The sequence below is a fragment of the Tachypleus tridentatus genome, chromosome 3 (genome assembly GCF_004210375.1).
Source record: "Tachypleus tridentatus isolate NWPU-2018 chromosome 3, ASM421037v1, whole genome shotgun sequence".
In the NCBI taxonomy this organism is placed as follows: Eukaryota; Metazoa; Arthropoda; class Merostomata; order Xiphosura; family Limulidae; genus Tachypleus; species Tachypleus tridentatus.
Window position 1 is genome coordinate 48,699,472 of NC_134827.1, and position 21,658 is coordinate 48,721,129.

Here is a 21,658-nt window from a genome sequence, read left to right on the forward strand (position 1 = left end):
GAGGGTCGCGGGTTCGAATCCCCTTCGCACCAAACATGCTCGCCCTTTCAGCCGTGGGAGCGCTACAATGTGACGGTGAATCCTACTATTCATTGTTAAAAGGGTAGCTTAAGAGTTGGCGGTGGGTTGTGATGACTAGCTGCCTTCCCTCTAGTCTTACACTGCTAAATTAGGGACGGATAACGCAGATAGTCCTCGATTAGCTTTGCATGAAATCCAAAACAAACAAAAACTGTTGCTGAATATTTAATGTTAGGCTCACAAAAGATAGTTGTTTGGAAAGTTATGGTCACTATGTTATCTTGTTTTAAATTTTTGTCAGTCCTTCAAATATTTCGGTCAACTTACTTCAACCTTCTCGAAAATGAAAACTTCCTACTTCCTTCTAACACTTCAGTATTTTACCTAAAGCTAGGTCAAGTAATCATCTCAGTTAATAACGCACCTATAGTTTAATAGAACCTCATCTGAATAAATAAGACACGTCCAGTCAGGTAGCGATTAAGTTAACAACGTTCACTGGTTACCTTATCCGTCATGAACTGACTTGAATTTTAGGGAAATAAGTGAAACACAATAATACAGTAGTAATGCTTTTAAATTAGCACTTGTTATTTTCTATAACTTTTATCAGTGTGCCGTAATAAACACCTGGGCTTCAAGAAAACATTTTGTGTTTGCATGTTCCGAGAATTTCAAAGGTCCAAACTTGAATAATGTAATTATGCAACTTGTATGTTGCTTTAGAGAAGTTTTTCCAGGGGCGTAGATTTTTTACACCCGAAGGGGGTGATGATTTTTGCAACCACGTATGTAGACTGTTCAATTTACAAATTGGTAATCTCTGATTACGTGAACCTGAAAGCTGTAAACATGCAGTCACAGAGTAATTTTGTTGCCATGATACTTGGATGTATACTTAGGCCTACTGACTGATACTTACGAACTATCACTTAGATCGAAAAGCTTAGAAGCGTGTGTTTCTTATAGCAAAGCCACGTCGGGCTATCTGCTGAGCCCACCGAGGGGAATCGAACCCCTGATTTTGCGTTGTAAATCCGAAGACATACCGCTGTACTAGCAGGGGGCGAACTTAGAAGCACGCCTATATTAAAGATGTACATTTCGGCTACAAAAAAAGCCTACATCTACGCCTAATTATGTAATTCGATTGGTAAGAACACGAGAATCACAAGAACAAACACACAATTTGTAAGCCTGTAATGCAATAAAAGAATTCAACAGACCAAACTGTAGGGGATAATTGTATACACCATACCCCCACATAAAATGAAGGGGGAATGTATACCCTCCATCCCCCCAGATAACAGAGTTTATCTGTTACTAAACAGTTCCATATACGTTTAAGTTGTAACGGTCACTCTAAATATCTTATAACAACAGTCTCATTTTACGACGTCCAAGTGCAACAACATTTGCTTAAAGTTTCTCTTAAAGTAATATCAGGTTCAAATACTATACCACAACAATATTTCCGTATTGTGTTACAACTATAGTAATATCTGATTATATTACAATGTTTTTAAAGTCTCTATTAAAACAATGCGGATTAAAATACTTTATTACATTATTACCAATATTTGCTTAAAGTTTACATAAAAGTTATATCAAATTAAATGAATACATAACAACATTACACGATAAAAGATTCAATTACAACAAAATCAGTTTTACAGTTACATTAATATGTCTTCAAAAAAATTCAATTACAACAATATCATTGCACAAGGTTATATAACCACAACCACATCATCTTAATATTATGTCCTTCAAATAAATAACTGACAACACTACCGTCCTATGAAATCCCCATAATATCAGAAAGTTCCTGACATGAGAAATTGGTGGATTCCACTACTGTGTTAAGATACTCATAGTTTCTCAGCAGGTTCCTGAGATAAGATATTAATGGATTCCACTACTGTGTTAAGATACTCATAGTTTCTCAGCAGGTTCCTGAGATAAGATATTAATGGATTCCACTACTGTGTTAATATACTCTTAGTTTCTCAGCAGATTCCTGAGATAAGATATTAATGGATTCCACTACTGTGTTAAGATACTCTTAGTTTCTCAGCAGATTCCTGAGATAAGATATTAATGGATTCCACTACTGTGTTAAGATACTCTTAGTTTCTCAGCAGATTCCTGAGATAAGATATTAATGGATTCCACTACTGTGTTAAGATACTCATAGTTTCTCAGCAGGTTCCTGAGATAAGATATTAATGGATTCCACTACTGTGTTAAGATACTCTTAGTTTCTCAGCAGATTCCTGAGATAAGATATTAATGGATTCCACTACTGTGTTAAGATACTCTTAGTTTCTCAGCAGATTCCTGAGATAAGATATTAATGGATTCCACTACTGTGTTAAGATACTCATAGTTTCTCAGCAGGTTCCTGAGATAAGATATTAATGGATTCCACTACTGTGTTAAGATACTCTTAGTTTCTCAGCAGATTCCTGAGATAAGATATTAATGGATTCCACTACTGTGTTGAGATACTCTTAGTTTCTCAGCAGGTTCCTGAGATAAGATATTAATGGATTCCACTACTGTGTTAATATACTCTTAGTTTCTCAGCAGGTTCCTGAGATAAGATATTAATGGATTCCACTACTGTGTTAAGATACTTTTAGTTTCTCAGCAGGTTCCTGAGATAAGATATTAATGGATTCCACTACTGTGTTAAGATACTCATAGTTTCTCAGCAGGTTCCTGAGATAAGATATTGATGGATTCTACTACTGTGTTAATATACTCTATGTTCGAACCGTCGACTCGCTGATTGTGAGTCGTGAACTCTAAAGTTGCTAAGTCTAACAAATCATATGAAGTTCACCAAAACCCTGAACATAATAACGTATTCGTTAGAAGATATTACCAGTTCATATTCCAGTTCCAGTTTCAATTCATTATAAATTTCTACATATACATATTTAATTTTTCCCTAAAGTACATAGGACATTGCTTTCAGGTAATTATAATAATTTGATTATGGTTATAAAATGTCTATAGGTTCGGTCGGGTGTATTTGTTTTACGTTTATCAAAATTCATACTTCGTTCATCCTGTACTCACGATATAAATCATTATTTGTCAATCTCGTTTCGTCTCTACAAACGTAGACGTACGTGTACGTGATAGTTTCGATGAAGAAAAACACTTTATGTATATCATAAATAAAGGCGAGGTCTAACAAGTTAAAGTGTGCACACCCTTTTTTGTCGATTAAGTCTTCGAAAGTAAACAAAGCAGTCAACCTTGGTTTAGAGGACCTATTTCACGTATTTTAATTTTGTCAATGTTGTGTTTAATATTTAAAATACCTCACAGTGTAGCTCCACTCTTTCGAAATAGTCACTCGCTGCCTGTTTGTCCTGCCCTCTAGTGGCTTACCAGTAAGTCTGTAGGCTTAAACGATAAAATTCGGGTTGCTAAACAGGATTTCTAAACAATATAACATATAGGTCCACATTTCTTGAGTATGCGTTTTACACTAATAAAAAAAGATACGTCTTTCCTTCGTGTTTTCAACAATGTAGGTGGCTACACCGCCATGCGTGTTGTCGGAGTTGATTCAAGGATATTGTATACTCGTGTGTTAGTTTTACAGATTCGTGCCAGAACTAGAGTATAAGTCCAATAATTAGGGTATCGAACTTTACATCCTTGGGTTTGTGGTTCGCATCCATTGCCGAATAAAGTAAAGTAAGATTCCATAGAAATCCCTTGAGTAGCGTTAAGCTAATGATGGACACGTACAGACACAATATGTCTCTTGTACATACAACAAGTTTCCCCAATACTGAACGTGCGTTTCAAACAAATGCTCTTTCTAAAACGACTTGAGATTTGGGAGAAAATTCACTCTAATCGTTTGGTAATTGGTAATGCTATATGAGTTGGTTGACAAAACCGGTTCTAACAAGAGAAAAGAAAAAACAAGCCATCCCTGGAGGTGTGTTGACAACAAGTTGGGGTAATAAAACACTAGGGTGAAGTGACCACACATGACCTTTAGGGAAGTCAGAATCTGGCTGTTTCTCAAGGTGGGTCCCAGTTTCAAAGCAAGTTTTTAGAAGATTAGCCCGCTGTATCGAGATAACAACACTATGAAGTGACTTTCTTTAGAAAGTAAGACTTATTTTTATTTCAATATCCACTTGTTACACTAATATAACATATAAAAATATAACGTGATAATATGTCAGATACCTTCCAAAACAAAACTACAAACTAATCTCATGCTATTGATTGTATTGTGAACAATCACTTTACCAGAATCAATGTAAACATTTTATGAAAATGATAGACAATGAACAATAGAAGGTAACATTAAACATAACTCAAGATGAAAAACAAGAAACAAAATATAACTTAGAAAACTTATGTGTAAATAATTATAGCAGGACTTAATTGAATGATACTGTCATAGACTTAGTAACATTATGTGTAGGAGGAAAAGGGAGACTTGAAGTGATACTGTCATAGACTTAATAACATTATGTGTAGGAGGAAAAGATAGACTCGGAGTCATACTGTCATAAACGTAATAACGTTATGTGTAAGAGGAAAAGGTAGACTTGGAGTGATACTGTCATAGTCTTAATAATATTATGTGTAGGAGGAAAAGGTAGACTTGGAGTGATACTGTCATAGTCTTAATAATATTATGTGTAGGAGGAAAAAGTAGACTTGGAGTCATAATGTCATAGACTTAGTAACATTATGTGTAGGAGGAAAAGGTAGACTCGGAGTGATACTGTCATAGACTTAGTAACATTATGTGTAGGAGGAAAGGTAGACTTGGAGTGATACTGTCATAGACTTAGTAACATTAATGTAGGATGAAAAGGTAGACTTGGAGTGATACTGTAATAGACTTAATAACATTATGTGTAGGAGGAAAAGGTAGACTTAGAGTGAAACTGTAATAGACTTAATAACATTATGTGTAGGAGGAAAAGGTAGACTTGGAGTGATACTGTCATAGACTTAATAACGTAATGTGTAGGTGGAAAAGGTAGACTTGGAGTGATACTATCATAGACTTAGTAACATTATGTGTAGGAGGAAAAGGTAGACTTGGAGTGATACTGTCATAGACTTAGTAACATTATGTGCAGAAGGAAAAGGTAGACTTGGAGTAATACTGTCATAGACTTAGTAACATTATGTGTAGGAGGAAAGGTAGACTTGGAGTGATACTGTCATAGACTTAATAACATTATGTGTAGGAGGAAAAGGTAGACTCGGAGTGATACTGTCATAGACTTAATAACATTATGTGTAGGAGGAAAAGGTAGACTTGGAGTGATACTGTCATAGACTTAGTAACATTATGTATAGGAGGAAAAGGTAGACTTGGAGTGTTACGGTCATAGACTTACTAAGATTATGTGTAGGAGGAAAAGGTAGACTTGGAGTGATACTTTCATAGACTTAGTAACATTATGTGTAGGAGGAAAAGGTAGACTTGGAGTGATACTGTCATAGATATAATAACGTTATGTGTAGGAGGAAAAGGTAGACTTGGAGTGATACTGTCATAGTCTTAATAATATTATGTGTAGAAGGAAAAGGTAGACTTGGAGTGATACTGTCATAGACTTAGTAACATTATGTGTGGGAGGAAAAGGTAGACTTGGAGTGATACTGTCATAGACTTAATAACATTATGTGTAGGAGGAAAAGGTAGACTTGGAGTGATACTGTCATAGACTTAGTAACATTATGTATAGGAGGAAAAGGTAGACTTGGAGAGAACTGTCATAGACTTAGTAACATTATGTGTAGAAGGAATAGGTAGACTTGGAGTGATACTGTCATAGACTTAGTAACATTATGTGTAGGAAGAAACGGTAGACTTGGAGTGATATTGTCATAAACTTAGTAACATTATGTGTAGGAGGAAAAGGTAGACTCGGAGTGATACTATCATAGACTTAATAACATTATGTGTAGGAGGAAAAGGTAGACTTGGAGTGATACTGTCATAAACATAGTAACATTATGTGTAGGAGGAAAAGGTAGACTTGGAGAGTACTGTCATAGACTTAGTAACATTATGTGTAGAAGAAATAGGTAGACTTGGAGTGATACTGTCATAGACTTAGTAACATTATGTGTAGGAGGAAAAGGTAGACTTGGAGTGATACTGTCATAGACTTAGTAACATTATGTGTAGGAGGAAAAGGTAGACTCGGAGTGCTACTGTCATAAACGTAATAACATTATGTGTAGGAGGAAAAGGTAGACTTGGAGTGATACTGTCATAGACTTAATAACGTAATGTGTAGGTGGAAAAGGTAGACTTGGAGTGATACTATCATAGACTTAGTAACATTATGTGTGGGAGGAAAAGGTAGACTTGGAGTGATACTGTCATAGACTTAATAACATTATGTGTAGGAGGAAAAGGTAGACTTGGAGTGATACTGTCATAGACTTAGTACCATTATGTATAGGAGGAAAAGGTAGACTTGGAGAGAACTGTCATAGACTTAGTAACATTATGTGTAGAAGGAATAGGTAGACTTGGAGTGATACTGTCATAGACTTAGTAATATTATGTGTAGGAAGAAACGGTAGACTTGGAGTGATATTGTCATAAACTTAGTAACATTATGTGTAGGAGGAAAAGGTAGACTCGGAGTGATACTATCATAGACTTAATAACATTATGTGTAGGAGGAAAAGGTAGACTTGGAGTGATACTGTCATAAACTTAGTAACATTATGTGTAGGAGGAAAAGGTAGACTTGGAGAGTACTGTCATAGACTTAGTAACATTATGTGTAGGAGGAAAAGGTAGACTCGGAGTGCTACTGTCATAAACGTAATAACATTATGTGTAGGAGGAAAAGGTAGACTTGGAGTGATACTGTCATAGACTTAATAACGTAATGTGTAGGTGGAAAAGGTAGACTTGGAGTGATACTATCATAGACTTAGTAACATTATGTGTAGGAGGAAAAGGTAGACTTGGAGTGATGCTGTCATAGACTTAATAACATTATGTGTAGAAGAAAAAGGTAGACTTGGAGTGATACTGTCATAGACTTAATAACGTAATGTGTAGGTGGAAAAGGTAGACTTGGAGTGATACTATCATAGACTTAGTAACATTATGTGTAGGAGGAAAAGGTAGACTTGGAGTGATGCTGTCATAGACTTAATAACATTATGTGTAGAAGGAAAAGGTAGACTTGGAGTGATACTGTCATAGACTTAGTAACATTATGTATAGGAGGAAAAGGTAGACTTGGAGTGATACTGTCATAGACTTAGTAACATTATGTGTAGGAGGAAAAGGTAGACTTGGAGTGATACTGTCATAGACTTAATAACATTATGTGTGGGAGGAAAAGGTAGACTCGGAGTGATACTGTCATAGACTTAGTAACATTATGTGTAGGAAGAAAAGGTAGACTCGGAGTGATACTGTCATAAACGTAATAACATTATGTGTAGGAGGAAAAGGTAGACTTGGAGTGATACTGTCATAGACTTAATAACGTTATGTGTAGGTGGAAAAGGTCAACTTGAAGTGATACTGTCATAGACTTAGTAACATTATGTGTAGGAGGAAAAGGTAGACTTGGAGTGATACTGTCATAGACTTAGTAACATTAAGTGTAGGAGGAAAAGGTAGACTTGGAGTGATACTGTCATAGACTTAATAACATTATGTGTAGGAAGAAACGGTAGACTTGGAGTGATATTGTCATAAACTTAGTAACATTATGTGTAGGAGGAAAAGGTAGACTCGGAGTGATACTATCATAGACTTAATAACATTATGTGTAGGAGGAAAAGGTAGACTTGGAGTGATACTGTCATAAACTTAGTAACATTATGTGTAGGAGGAAAAGGTAGACTTGGAGAGTACTGTCATAGACTTAGTAACATTATGTGTAGGAGGAAAAGGTAGACTTGGAGTGATACTGTCATAGACTTAGTAACATTATGTGTAGGAGGAAAAGGTAGACTCGGAGTGCTACTGTCATAAACGTAATAACATTATGTGTAGGAGGAAAAGGTAGACTTGGAGTGATACTGTCATAGACTTAATAACGTAATGTGTAGGTGGAAAAGGTAGACTTGGAGTGATACTATCATAGACTTAGTAACATTATGTGTAGGAGGAAAAGGTAGACTTGGAGTGATGCTGTCATAGACTTAATAACATTATGTGTAGAAGGAAAAGGTAGACTTGGAGTGATACTGTCATAGACTTAGTAACATTATGTATAGGAGGAAAAGGTAGACTTGGAGTGATACTGTCATAGACTTAGTAACATTATGTGTAGGAGGAAAAGGTAGACTTGGAGTGATACTGTCATAGACTTAATAACATTATGTGTGGGAGGAAAAGGTAGACTTGGAGTGATACTTTCATAGACTTAGTAACATTATGTGTAGGAGGAAAAGGTAGACTCGGAGTGATACTGTCATAGACTTAGTAACATTATGTGTAGGAGGAAAAGGTAGACTCGGAGTGATACTGTCATAAACGTAATAACATTATGTGTAGGAGGAAAAGGTAGACTTGGAGTGATACTGTCATAGACTTAATAACGTTATGTGTAGGTGGAAAAGGTCAACTTGAAGTGATACTGTCATAGACTTAGTAACATTATGTGTAGGAGGAAAAGGTAGACTTGGAGTGATACTGTCATAGACTTAGTAACATTAAGTGTAGGAGGAAAAGGTAGACTTGGAGTGATACTGTCATAGACTTAATAACATTATGTGTAGGAAGAAACGGTAGACTTGGAGTGATATTGTCATAAACTTAGTAACATTATGTGTAGGAGGAAAAGGTAGACTCGGAGTGATACTATCATAGACTTAATAACATTATGTGTAGGAGGAAAAGGTAGACTTGGAGTGATACTGTCATAAACTTAGTAACATTATGTGTAGGAGGAAAAGGTAGACTTGGAGAGTACTGTCATAGACTTAGTAACATTATGTGTAGAAGGAATAGGTAGACTTGGAGTGATACTGTCATAGACTTAGTAACATTATGTGTAGGAGGAAAAGGTAGACTTGGAGTGATACTGTCATAGACTTAGTAACATTATGTGTAGGAGGAAAAGGTAGACTCGGAGTGCTACTGTCATAAACGTAATAACATTATGTGTAGGAGGAAAAGGTAGACTTGGAGTGATACTGTCATAGACTTAATAACGTAATGTGTAGGTGGAAAAGGTAGACTTGGAGTGATACTATCATAGACTTAGTAACATTATGTGTAGGAGGAAAAGGTAGACTTGGAGTGATGCTGTCATAGACTTAATAACATTATGTGTAGGAGGAAAAGGTAGACTTGGAGTGATACTGTCATAGACTTAGTAACATTATGTATAGGAGGAAAAGGTAGACTTGGAGTGATACTGTCATAGACTTAGTAACATTATGTGTAGGAGGAAAAGGTAGACTTGGAGTGATACTGTCATAGACTTAATAACGTTATGTGTAGGTGGAAAAGGTCAACTTGAAGTGATACTGTCATAGACTTAGTAACATTATGTGTAGGAGGAAAAGGTAGACTTGGAGTGATACTGTCATAGACTTAGTAACATTATGTGTAGGAGGAAAAGGTAGACTTGGAGTGATACTGTCATAGACTTAGTAACATTAAGTGTAGGAGGAAAAGGTAGACTTGGAGTGATACTGTCATAGACTTAATAACGTTATGTGTAGGTGGAAAAGGTCAACTTGAAGTGATACTGTCATAGACTTAGTAACATTATGTGTAGCAGGAAAAGGTAGACTTGGAGTGATACTGTAATAGACTTAGTAACATTATGTGTAGGAGGAAAAGGTAGACTTGGAGTGATACTGTCATAGACTTAGTAACATTAAGTGTGGAAAAAATATATTTGTTGTGATAATGTCTTAGATTTAGTAACCGAAAGTGTGGAAAAAATAGATTTGTTGTGATAATGTCTTATATTTAGTAACCTAAAGTGTGGAAAAAAATAGATTTGTTGTGATAATGTCTTATATTTAGTAACCTAAAGTGTGGAAAAAAATAGATTTGTAGTGATAATGTCTTAGATTTAGTAACCTAAAGTGTGGAAAAAAACAGATTTGTAGTGATAATGTCTTAGATTTAGTAACCTGAAGTGTAGGAAGAAAAAATAGATTTGTAGTGATAATGTCTTATATTTAGTAACCTAAAGTGTGGAAAAAAATAGATTTGTTGTGATAATGTCTTATATTTAGTTACCTAAAGTGTGGAAAAAATAGATTTGTTGTGATAATGTCTTAGATTTAGTAACCTAAAGTGTGGAAAAAAATAGATTTGTTGTGATAATGTCTTATATTTAGTAACCTAAAGTGTGGAAAAAATTGATTTGTAGTGATAATGTCTTAGATTTAGTAACCTGAAGTGTAGGAAGAAAAAATAGATTTGTAGTGATAATGTCTTATATTTAGTAACCTAAAGTGTGGAAAAAAATAGATTTGTTGTGATAATGTTTTAGATTTAGTAACCTAAAGTGTGGAAAAAAATAGATTTGTAGTGATAATGTCTTATATTTAGTTACCTAAAGTGTGGAAAAAAATAGATTTGTTGTGATAATGTCTTAGATTTAGTAACCTAAAATGTGGAAAAAATAGATTTGTTGTGATAATGTCTCATATTTAGTAACCTAAAGTGTGGAAAAAAATAGATTTGTTGTGATAATGTCTTAGAGTTAGTAACCTAAAGTGTAGAAAGAGAAAATTGATTTGTTGTGGTAATGTTTGATTTTAGTAACCTAAAGTGTGGAAATAAATAGATTTGTTGTGATAATGTCTTATATTTAGTAACCTAAAATATACCTTACCGAAGAAGATGTCGTTTTTGTATAGTTTATTTATGTAAATAAAGCTTCTTACACAGAACCCGACGACTTTATGTATCATTAGGTCACAACTTCGCATGATCCATTAATGTCCCCTATCACGTTGATTCTGTGTTAAGTGTCTCTCCCTCTGTATATAATTGTACGTCCTCTGCGTAAAATACCATTTTCTCTTGGTGTGAGGTTTCAACATATGTCTGCTGTTTCCCTTAAGTAAAATGATATAGTTATTACATCACATTGTTGATGTGAGAGTCTGTGAATGGTTGAAGAATTATGAAAATTAGATTTGTTATATACTCTGTTCTAAACACCAACAAGTATAGTTGGTGTGAATTATTTTGGTTGATATTTACCAGTTAATAATGTTATATTGACTTTCATATCTTAGGGTGATCCGAGGTGTGAAATATTTAAAATTACATCAACACTTTTTCTGTATAAGACTTACATAAAACATTAACCTCTTCAGTGCCGTAGACGAGATAACTCGTCCAAACCGATCGGTAACACAGTGCCACGGACGAGTTAATTCGTTCTCAATAATACCTATCTTCAACGCTAGATGTCAGCACCATACATGCATTTGCCCTACTTACAAATTGTTTCACTTTCGATCCAAAATGGCGTCACGAAAAAAGTTACCAGACGAAGAAGCATTAGAGTTGTATTGTAGCAGCTGAAATACTTGGCAGTCAACAGGTTAAAGAATAATGGAAATTTTCTGTATAATTTTCTAAATAATGAATACATTTTCAGTTTCCTTAAGAAAATTTAATATAATGGTTTTACTCACTGAACAACTTTTATAACAACAAATAATAAGGAAACAGAAATAAATCATATTGGGTTATTTAAAATGAACAGAAATTATTATTAAAATGTTTATTATACAGTCTTGGTCAAAATGTTTAAATAATCTTCTATGTTGATGTTATTGTCCACTTGTATGGAATAGTAATTGCATGTAAATCGAGTCGCGAGCTCAAATCCCCGTCGCACCAAACATACTTGTCCTTTCAGTCGTGGGGACGTTATAATGTAACGCTCAATCCAGCTATTCGTTGGTAAAAGAATAGCCCAAGAGTTGACAATGGATGATGATTACTCGCTGTATTGTTTCTAGATCAATGTTTTGTCCAGACAGTTTATCTGTACATGGTTTAGAGGTATGTCTCGTAACGTTCCAGAAGTTACATGGTATCATATTGTTCGACTGTCTAGAAATGGCATGAACACTTCCAGAACAATAGGGTACCTAACACCAGTGTACTGTATCCAGAATTCTGAAAGGTCATGAGACTACAAGAAACCTTTTTCCAGAAAATTCTATTGGTTGATGCTAGAAAACTACTGACCAATTACTATATTAGCAGGATCTAGGTTGAAAGACGTCTTGTAGCAACTTATAGCATCAATTGCTTGAGCACATTCATTCAAGGGTATCTAGAGGAACAATGAATAAGAAAATGACCACTGTTATTTTTCAAGAAGGAGTGGCTATCTGCAAACCGATATTAACCAGAACTCACCGCTTTCATCGTTATATTAGGACAATAAAGCAAGTCAACTCACAGCTAGGACTCTAGCGACACGTGTGTTCTCTGTGGAAAAGATAGTCTTATTTTATTTACTTTCTAGACAAACGACGAACACATTATAATGTGACGGCCAATCCCACTATTCGTTAGTAAAAGAGTAGCCCAAGAGCCGGCGGTGGGTGGTAATGACTAGCTGCCTTACCTCTAGTCTTACACTGTTAAAATATAGCCGGTTAACGCAGATAGTTCTCGTATAGCTTTGCGCGAAATTCAAAAATCAAACTTACTGTGTGGTTTACTAAAAATTGTCCTACACACAATATTTTTAAATATAGGAACATATAATCGGAAACTGGCGGGCTTGTTTTTAAACATTTGTAAAAAGCGAGTACATAGTTAATAATATTTTGACAGTTATATATCATTGTGTTTTTGCGAGTTATAACACCGTCATTATGTAATAACATTCCTTTGTAAGAAACAATTCGGTTAGCAAAAAATTTGTTTTTTTAAATTATATGGTTTAACACGGCATAACTAAATCAGTTTTTATCAGTTTTTTTTTAAATATTATATAAAGACCTAACTAAATCAGCGAACATTGAAGTTTTAAAGATTATATAATTGTAAAAGGCTTTACTAAATCGGTACATCGTAAACTTTTAAACATCACATAATTGCATGTGTTACTAAATCTGTTTTTATTGAATTTTGTAAATATTATGTGATTATATCAGGCCTAACTAAATCGGTTTTATCGACCTTTTACAAGTTCCCACTATTTATAGTCATATAAACGGTTTCCCCAGTGGCACAGCGGACTTCCAACCCTAGAACAGGACTTGGATCTCGTAGCGGGCAGAGCACAGACAGTTTATCCTGTTGTTTTGTCGTTCCTTGAAACAAACACAAATAGACTGAAAACCAGTTACTACACTATTAACACTTTTTTCATGTAATTTTTAAATTCAATGTTTCAGGAATGATTTTGTACTCAAATATCTTAAGTAAATAGACGATAATTTGATTACTTTTAAAGTTCCATTTGACTGTTATAGGCCTAGAAATTAACAAATTTTAAATTGGAAAGTATCATAAATTTTATGAGTCAGAATTTATAATTTGCATATAATTCTATAGAGGTCACCACAGTAACAATTACTGTAATATTAAGGGTGTTGGATGTTTTTCTTATAGCAAAGCCACAAAGGGCTATCTGCTCAGCCCACCGAGGGGAATCGAACCCCTGGTTTTAGCGTTGTAAATCCGGGTAATATTAAGTAGAAATTGTAAAAATGTTTTTTATTACTTGATAATATTGTAACACGTTCCCAAAGTGAAGTACATTTCGTCTTCACGTGTTCAAATTTTCAGTTTGTAAGTAAAGATAGTTACGTGCTAAGAAATGAACTCAAATGAAGTATATTTCGTCTTCACGTGTTCAAATTTTCAGTTTGTAAGTAAAGATAGTTACGTGCTAAGAAATGAACTCAAATGAAGTATATTTCGTCTTCACGTGTTCAAAGTTTTAGTTTGTAAGTAAAGATAGTTACGTGCTAAGAAATGAACTCAAATGAAGTATATTTCGTCTTCACGTGTTCAAAGTTTCAGTTTGTAAGTAAAGATAGTTACGTGCTAAGAAATGAACTCAAATGAAGTATATTTCGTCTTCACGTGTTCAAAGTTTCAGTTTGTAAGTAAAGATAGTTACGTGCTAAGAAATGAACTCAAATGAAGTATATTTCGTCTTCACGTGTTCAAATTTTCAGTTTGTCAGTAAAGATAGTTACGTGCTAAGAAACGAACTCAAATGAAGTACATTTCGTCTTCACGTGTTCAAAGTTTTAGTTTGTAAGTAAAGATACTTACGTGCTAAGAAATGAACTCAAATGTTCCTTGAAATCAAATTATTTGCATATTTTATCGTGTTTCGTCACAAAATCATCACAGAGAACTGATAAAACAAAGAACCAACAAATGTTAACGTTTTTTTATTGACATGTCGGTGAGAACGAGATTATGTGGGCTCAACCAAGCGTGATTCAGAGCACGTGAAGCCTAAATTTGGTAGTTGTTAATACACCTACAGGCACGTGAATCAAGAATTCGTGTCGATTCATGACGACAGAGAAAGAAATAATAAAAATAAACTGTATTGGTAGCAGATACGTTCTCTTCAACTGTATCGTAGCAGATACGTTCTCTTCAACTCTATAGGTAGCAGATTCGTTCTCTTCAACTGTATAGGTACCAGATTCGTTCTCTTCAACTGTATAGGTACCAGATTCGTTCTCTTCAACTGTATAGGTACCAGATACGTTCTCTTCAACTCTATAGGTAGCAGATTCGTTCTCTTCAACTGTATAGGTACCAGATTCGTTCTCTTCAACTGTATAGGTACCAGATACGTTCTCTTCAACTCTATAGGTAGCAGATTCGTTCTCTTCAACTGTATAGGTAGCAGATACGTTCTCTTCAACTCTATCGTACCAGATACGTTCTCTTCAACTGTATAGGTAGCAGATACGTTCTCTTCAACTCTATCGTATACTGAGAATCATTTTTAAGTCCTAAAGAGCCTTAATCTAAAATAAAAAATTCTGTATTTCAAAGCTACGCCTTATCTTCCACGTGCTTAGAAGTAACTTCGATGTCTTACAACGCTAGTATCGTGGGTTCGATTCTTGTAATGGGTACAGAACAGGCACTTTATTGCGTAGGTTTATACTTAAGCAAAAAAATACACCTAAATGACTTGAGCAACAATGTTGATGAAAAGCAAAATAATCAGAAAATAAAGATATTGAAATCAATCAATCAATGATAAGTTGTCAATCAATCAATTAATGAGAAGTTGTCAATCAATCAATGGTAAGTTATCAATCAATCGAAGTTAGTTTTCTCTGTTTATGAGTTTATGTATTTTTATTTTACTCGGTAGTAAAAGTGAAATCCTTTACAACAGCCAACTCCATAACAACCAACTTCTGTGAATCAAATTGAACAAGTGTAGTGTAGTGTAACTTGAAGTCGAATTTATAACTATTTAATGTATTCTACATTGTTTATCTATTTATCACTTGTTATCGGAGAGGCTCGTGTAACCACAGCATGAACAGTAAATTTACGAACCCTTCAGTGGCCTGGCATGGCCAAGCGTGTAAGAGCGTTCGACTCGTAATCCGAGGGTCGCGGGTTCCAATCCCTGTCATACCAGACATGTTTGCCCTTACAGTCGTATGTGTGTTATAATATTAAAGTCAATTCCACTATTCATCAGTAAAAGAGTTGCTGAAGAGCTGGCGGTGGGTGGTGATGACTAGCTGCCTTTTATCTAGTCTTAAACTGCTAAAGTAGAGACAGCTAGCGCAGATAGCCCTCGTGTAATTTTGCGCAAAATTCAAAACAAACGAAGGTATTATTGGTCGGAATGCTACGGTGATGTCAACATTCTTCACGAGACAGTAAACTAGAGGAAGTGACGTAATATAAACATACGTTTAGTTTGATTCTTCCGTTGTTTGTCCGTGATATTAATACAACTGACGAAGAACGAAAATCAGCCTAGTAGTTGATATAGCGAAATAGAGATACTGTTTCAGCTCTCTTAGTTTTCCAGATAAGAGTGGATTTTGTTTTTAGACTTGGGTATCTTTGCTGTTAACGGTGTACGTTCGTCAGAAATTGAAATAATATTTCACAAGGTTCAACCTGCATAGGAGTTTGTGTTTTTCTTGTTTTGTTTCTTGTCAAGCGAAAAGTAGTACACAGAGGGGACTCTCCACTGCAGATATCGAAATCCTGTTTTTAGGGTTATAAACCCTCGGCCTTAATACTAAGTCACAAAGGAATGAAAATAGGACACTTAAGTAAATTCGAAATACACATACTGAGCTAATAACAACTTCATGATAAAAATTCTATTTTATAATTAAAAATAGATACAATGAAAGAGAGAGAGAGTAAACTTAAAGAAAAGATATAAACATAATTGTAATAAAAGGTAAAAACGATAAGAGTTGAAGAAATAATAAAACCAAATATTATTGTAATAAAAGGTAAAAACGATAAGAGTTGAAGAAATAATAAATTATAAACATCAAAAAATATTTAATTTTATTATACTTCTGATGATGAAGATAATAACTCGCTACAAGAAGCTTTATTTATTCAACAAGCAATTAGTCGATAATTGTTCTACTTATATTACACAAAATTAGTCGCTAGTAGTTCTATTTATATTACACACAATTAGTCGATAATAATTCTATATCTTTACACACAATTAGTCGATAATAGTTCTATTTATTTTACACATAATTAGTCGATAATAATTCTATTTATATTACACACAATTAGTCGATAAGAGTTCTATTTATTCTACACACAATTAGTCGATAAGAGTTCTATTTATTCTACACACAATTAGTCGATAAGAGTTCTATTTATTCTACCCACTATTAGTCGATAATCTTTGCTAATTCAACTATAATTCATTGATAAACTAAACGACAGAAAAAAATAATAAGTGAACAAAACCATAGTCATAAAAAATTTGAATTTGCTATCTTATAGTGTTTTATGTGCACTATACTGAGTTGATTATTGTTTTATTTATATCTTCCACTATTAATTCATGTATTAACGCTATATTTATATTACTGTGATATACGTACGTGTATATACTTGACAATAGTTTTATAAAATCCACAATTCCTTTTAACTTGTACATAAGTTGGTAACATTAGTTTTATTTTAGAGACGTAACATGATAAAGTAGTAAATTATAGTTTCATAATTAACAGTTTGTTGTGAAGACGGAAGTGTAGTTTGACTGATTCAGACTTGTTAGAACCAGAGAATCTTTTACACCTGGTGTCCAAGTTACTCCGTTATCTTTGAAATTCTTTAAACAAATACTCCAATGTCGGATTCACTCTGTTCTGCCAATTAATTCCCCAAATTGCTTATTGTCAAGGCAACAGATATAAATAAGTCAAGATGTTTTCCTGATTAGTTATTTGGACAACATGCATGTAGTTTCAGTTCTCAGACATTCCCTCGTTTATCTTCCACTGCTTGGTGGGCTGTGGTGGATGGTGACTTTATCAGTAATTCCCAAACGTCTCTGGTGATACAACCCACAGATTAGGGAAGGGGGGTAGTTATCTCGTGTTGAATAATTTTTAACATACACACTCCTGTCGAATTCACGTTTTTATCACGTCCAGGTCAGGTGCTCTAACAAATAGCTCAGCAAAGAGTTCAAGGCCATTGTTAAGCCTAACCAAATTGAATTTCCAAGTAACGCTCAACGAACTTTCTTTTCACATATTAAGATTTTGGATTCTTCTCTCCAACAAACGTTCGGAAGTAAACTGTTTTATTTTTTGTTAAACCTTATAATATTATACTCACTACAGTAATAACAGTAAGTAGAATGGCTTACTTCCGGTATGGCGGTAAGTGCTAACATGACTTAAACTAATTTATAATGCAGCCTTCACAACAAGAACAAACAAAACCAACTTACTGGTTCTCACTAGCTCTTAACAAGACCAAGCATCACCAACTTAACCTGTTCTTAAACTAACAAGTGTCACAACCATCTACCGTAGTTATCTTAACTTACTTCACTAACTGTTGTTTCAACCATCTACAGTAGTTGTCTTTACTTACTAAACTAACTGGTGTTTCAACCATCTACAGCAGTTATCTTAACTTACTTAACTAACTGTTGTTTCAACCATCTACAGAAGTTATCTTAACTTACTTAACTAACTGTTGTTTCAACCATCTACAGAAGTTATCTTAACTTACTAAACTAACTGGTGTTTCAACCATCTACAGTAGTTATCTTAACATACTTAACTAACTAGTGTTTCAATCATCTACAGTAGTTATCTTAACTTATTTAACTAACTAGTGTTTCAACCATCTACAGTAGTTATCTTAACTTACTTAACTAACTAGTGTTTCAATCATCTACAGTAGTTATCTTAACTTACTTATCTAACTAGTGTTTCAACCATCTACAGTAGTTATCTTAACTTACTTATCTAACTAGTGTTTCAACCATCTACAGTAGTTATCTTAACTTACTTAACTAACTAGTGTTTCAATCATCTATAGTAGTTATCTTAACATACTTAACTAACTAGTGTTTCAATCATCTACAGTAATTATCTTAACTTACTAAACTAACTATGTTTCAATCATCTACAGTAGTTATCTTAACATACTTAACTAACTAGTGTTTCAATCATCTACAGTAATTATCTTAACTTACTACACTAACTATGTTTCAATCATCTACAGTAGTTATCTTAACTTACTTTACAAACTAGTGTTTCAACCATCTGCAGTAGTTATCTTAACTTACTAAACTAACTATGTTTCAATCATCTACAGTAGTTATCTTAACTTACTTAACTAACTAGTGTTTCAATCATCTGCAGTAGTTATCTTTAATTACTAAACTAACTAGTGTTTCAACCATCTACAGTAGTTATCTTAACTTACTAAACTAACTGGTGTTTCAAACATCTACAGTAGTTATCTTTACTTACTAAACTATGTTTCAATCATCTACAGTAGTTATCTTAACTTACTTATCTAACTATGTTTCAATCATCTACAGTAGTTATCTTAACTTACTAAACTAACTAGTGTTTCAACCATCTACAGTAGTTATCTTAACTTACTTATCTAACTAGTGTTTCAATCATCTACAGCAGTTATCTTAACTTACTTAACAAACTAGTGTCACAACCATCTACAGTAGTTATCTTAACTTACTAAACTAACTGGTGTTTCAACCATCTACCATAGTTATCTCAACTTACTAAACTAACTAGTGTTTCAACCATCTACAGTAGTTATCTTAACTTACTTATCTAACTAGTGATTCAATCATCTACAGCAGTTATCTTAACTTACTTAACAAACTAGTGTCACAACCATCTACAGTAGTTATCTTAACATACTTGACTAACTAGTGTTTCAAACCATCTACAGTAGTTATCTTTACTTACTAAACTAACTATGTTTCAATCATCTACAGTAGTTATCTTAACTTACTTATCTAACTATGTTTCAATCATCTACAGTAGTTATCTTAACTTACTTATCTAACTAGTGTTTCAACCATCTACAGTAGTTATCTTAACTTACTTAACTAACTAGTGTTTCAAACCATCTACAGCAGTTATCTTAACTTACTAAACTAACTGGTGTTTCAACCATCTACAGTAGTTATCTTAACATACTTAACTAATTAGTGTTTCAATCATCTACAGTAGATATCTTAACTTACTTATCTAACTATGTTTCAATCATCTACAGTAGTTATATTAACATACTTAACTAACTAATGTTTCAACCATCTACAGAAGTTATCTTAACTTACTAAACTAACTGGTGTTTCAACCATCTACAGTAGTTATCTTAACATAGTTAACTAACTAGTGTTTCAATCATCTACAGTAGTTATCTTAACTTATTTAACTAACTAGTGTTTCAACCATCTACAGTAGTTATCTTAACTTACTTAACTAACTAGTGTTTCAATCATCTACAGTAGTTATCTTAACTTACTTATCTAACTAGTGTTTCAACCATCTACAGTAGTTATCTTAACTTACTTATCTAACTAGTGTTTCAACCATCTACAGTAGTTATCTTAACTTACTTAACTAACTAGTCTTTCAATCATCTATAGTAGTTATCTTAACATACTTAACTAATTAGTGTTTCAATCATCTACAGTAATTATCTTAACTTACTAAACTAACTATGTTTCAATCATCTACAGTAGTTATCTTAACATACTTAACTAACTAGTGTTTCAATCATCTACAGTAATTATCTTAACTTACTAAACTAACTATGTTTCAATCATCTACAGTAGTTATCTTAACTTACTTAACTAACTAGTGTTTCAATCATCTGCAGTAGTTATCTTTAATTACTAAACTAACTAGTGTTTCAACCATCTACAGTAGTTATCTTAACTTACTAAACTAACTGGTGTTTCAAACATCTACAGTAGTTATCTTTACTTACTTATCTAACTATGTTTCAATCATCTACAGTAGTTATCTTAACTTACTAAACTAACTAGTGTTTCAACCATCTACAGTAGTTATCTTAACTTACTTATCTAACTAGTGTTTCAATCATCTACAGCAGTTATCTTAACTTACTTAACAAACTAGTGTCACAACCATCTACAGTAGTTATCTTAACTTACTAAACTAACTGGTGTTTCAACCATCTACCATAGTTATCTCAACTTACTAAACTAACTAGTGTTTCAACCATCTACAGTAGTTATCTTAACATACTTGACTAACTAGTGTTTCAACCATCTACAGTAGTTATCTTTACTTACTAAACTAACTAGTGTTTCAATCATCTATAGTAGTTATCTTAACATACTTGACTAACTAGTGTTTCAACCATCTACAGTAGTTATCTTTACTTACTAAACTAACTATGTTTCAATCATCTACAGTAGTTATCTTAACATACTTATCTAACTATGTTTCAATCATCTACAGTAGTTATCTTAACATACTTAACTAAATCGTGTTTCAATCATCTACAGTAGTTATCTTAACTTACTTAACTAACTAGTGTTTCAATCATCTACAGTAGTTATCTTAACTTACTTAACTAACTAGTGTTTCAACCATCTACAGTAGTTATCTTTACTTACTAAACTAACTAGTGTTTCAATCATCTACAGTAGTTATCTTAACTTACTAAACTAACTAGTGTTTCAACCATCTACAGTAGTTATCTTAATTTAGTTAACTAACTAGTGTTTTAACCATCTACAGTAGTTATCTTTACTTACTAAACTAACTAGTGTTTCAACCATCTACAGTAGTTATCTTAACATACTTGACTAACTAGTGTTTCAACCATCTACAGTAGTTATCTTTACTTACTAAACTAACTAGTGTTTCAATCATCTATAGTAGTTATCTTAACATACTTGACTAACTAGTGTTTCAACCATCTACAGTAGTTATCGTTACTTACTAAACTAACTATGTTTCAATCATCTACAGTAGTTATCTTAACATACTTGACTAACTAGTGTTTCAACCATCTACAGTAGTTATCTTTACTTACTAAACTAACTAGTGTTTCAACCATCTACAGTAGTTATCTTTAATTACTAAACTAAATCGTGTTTCAATCATCTACAGTAGTTATCTT

At 33.5% G+C, this 21,658-nt stretch overlaps 1 protein-coding gene across 3 annotated transcripts in view; it reads left to right on the forward strand.

Annotated features, from left to right (window-relative positions):
- LOC143246807 (uncharacterized) overlaps positions 1-21,658 on the forward strand; it is a 49,585-nt gene that overhangs the window by 6,353 nt on the left and 21,574 nt on the right. The window contains exon 1 of one of the 3 annotated variants that reach the window (XM_076493978.1): positions 4,077-4,164. The exons of the other annotated variants lie outside the window; for them this stretch is intronic. The gene's annotated coding sequence lies outside the window, so the exon portion shown is untranslated. Of the gene's footprint in view, positions 1-4,076; positions 4,165-21,658 lie in introns of those variants that run through there. 3 annotated transcript variants of the gene reach the window in all.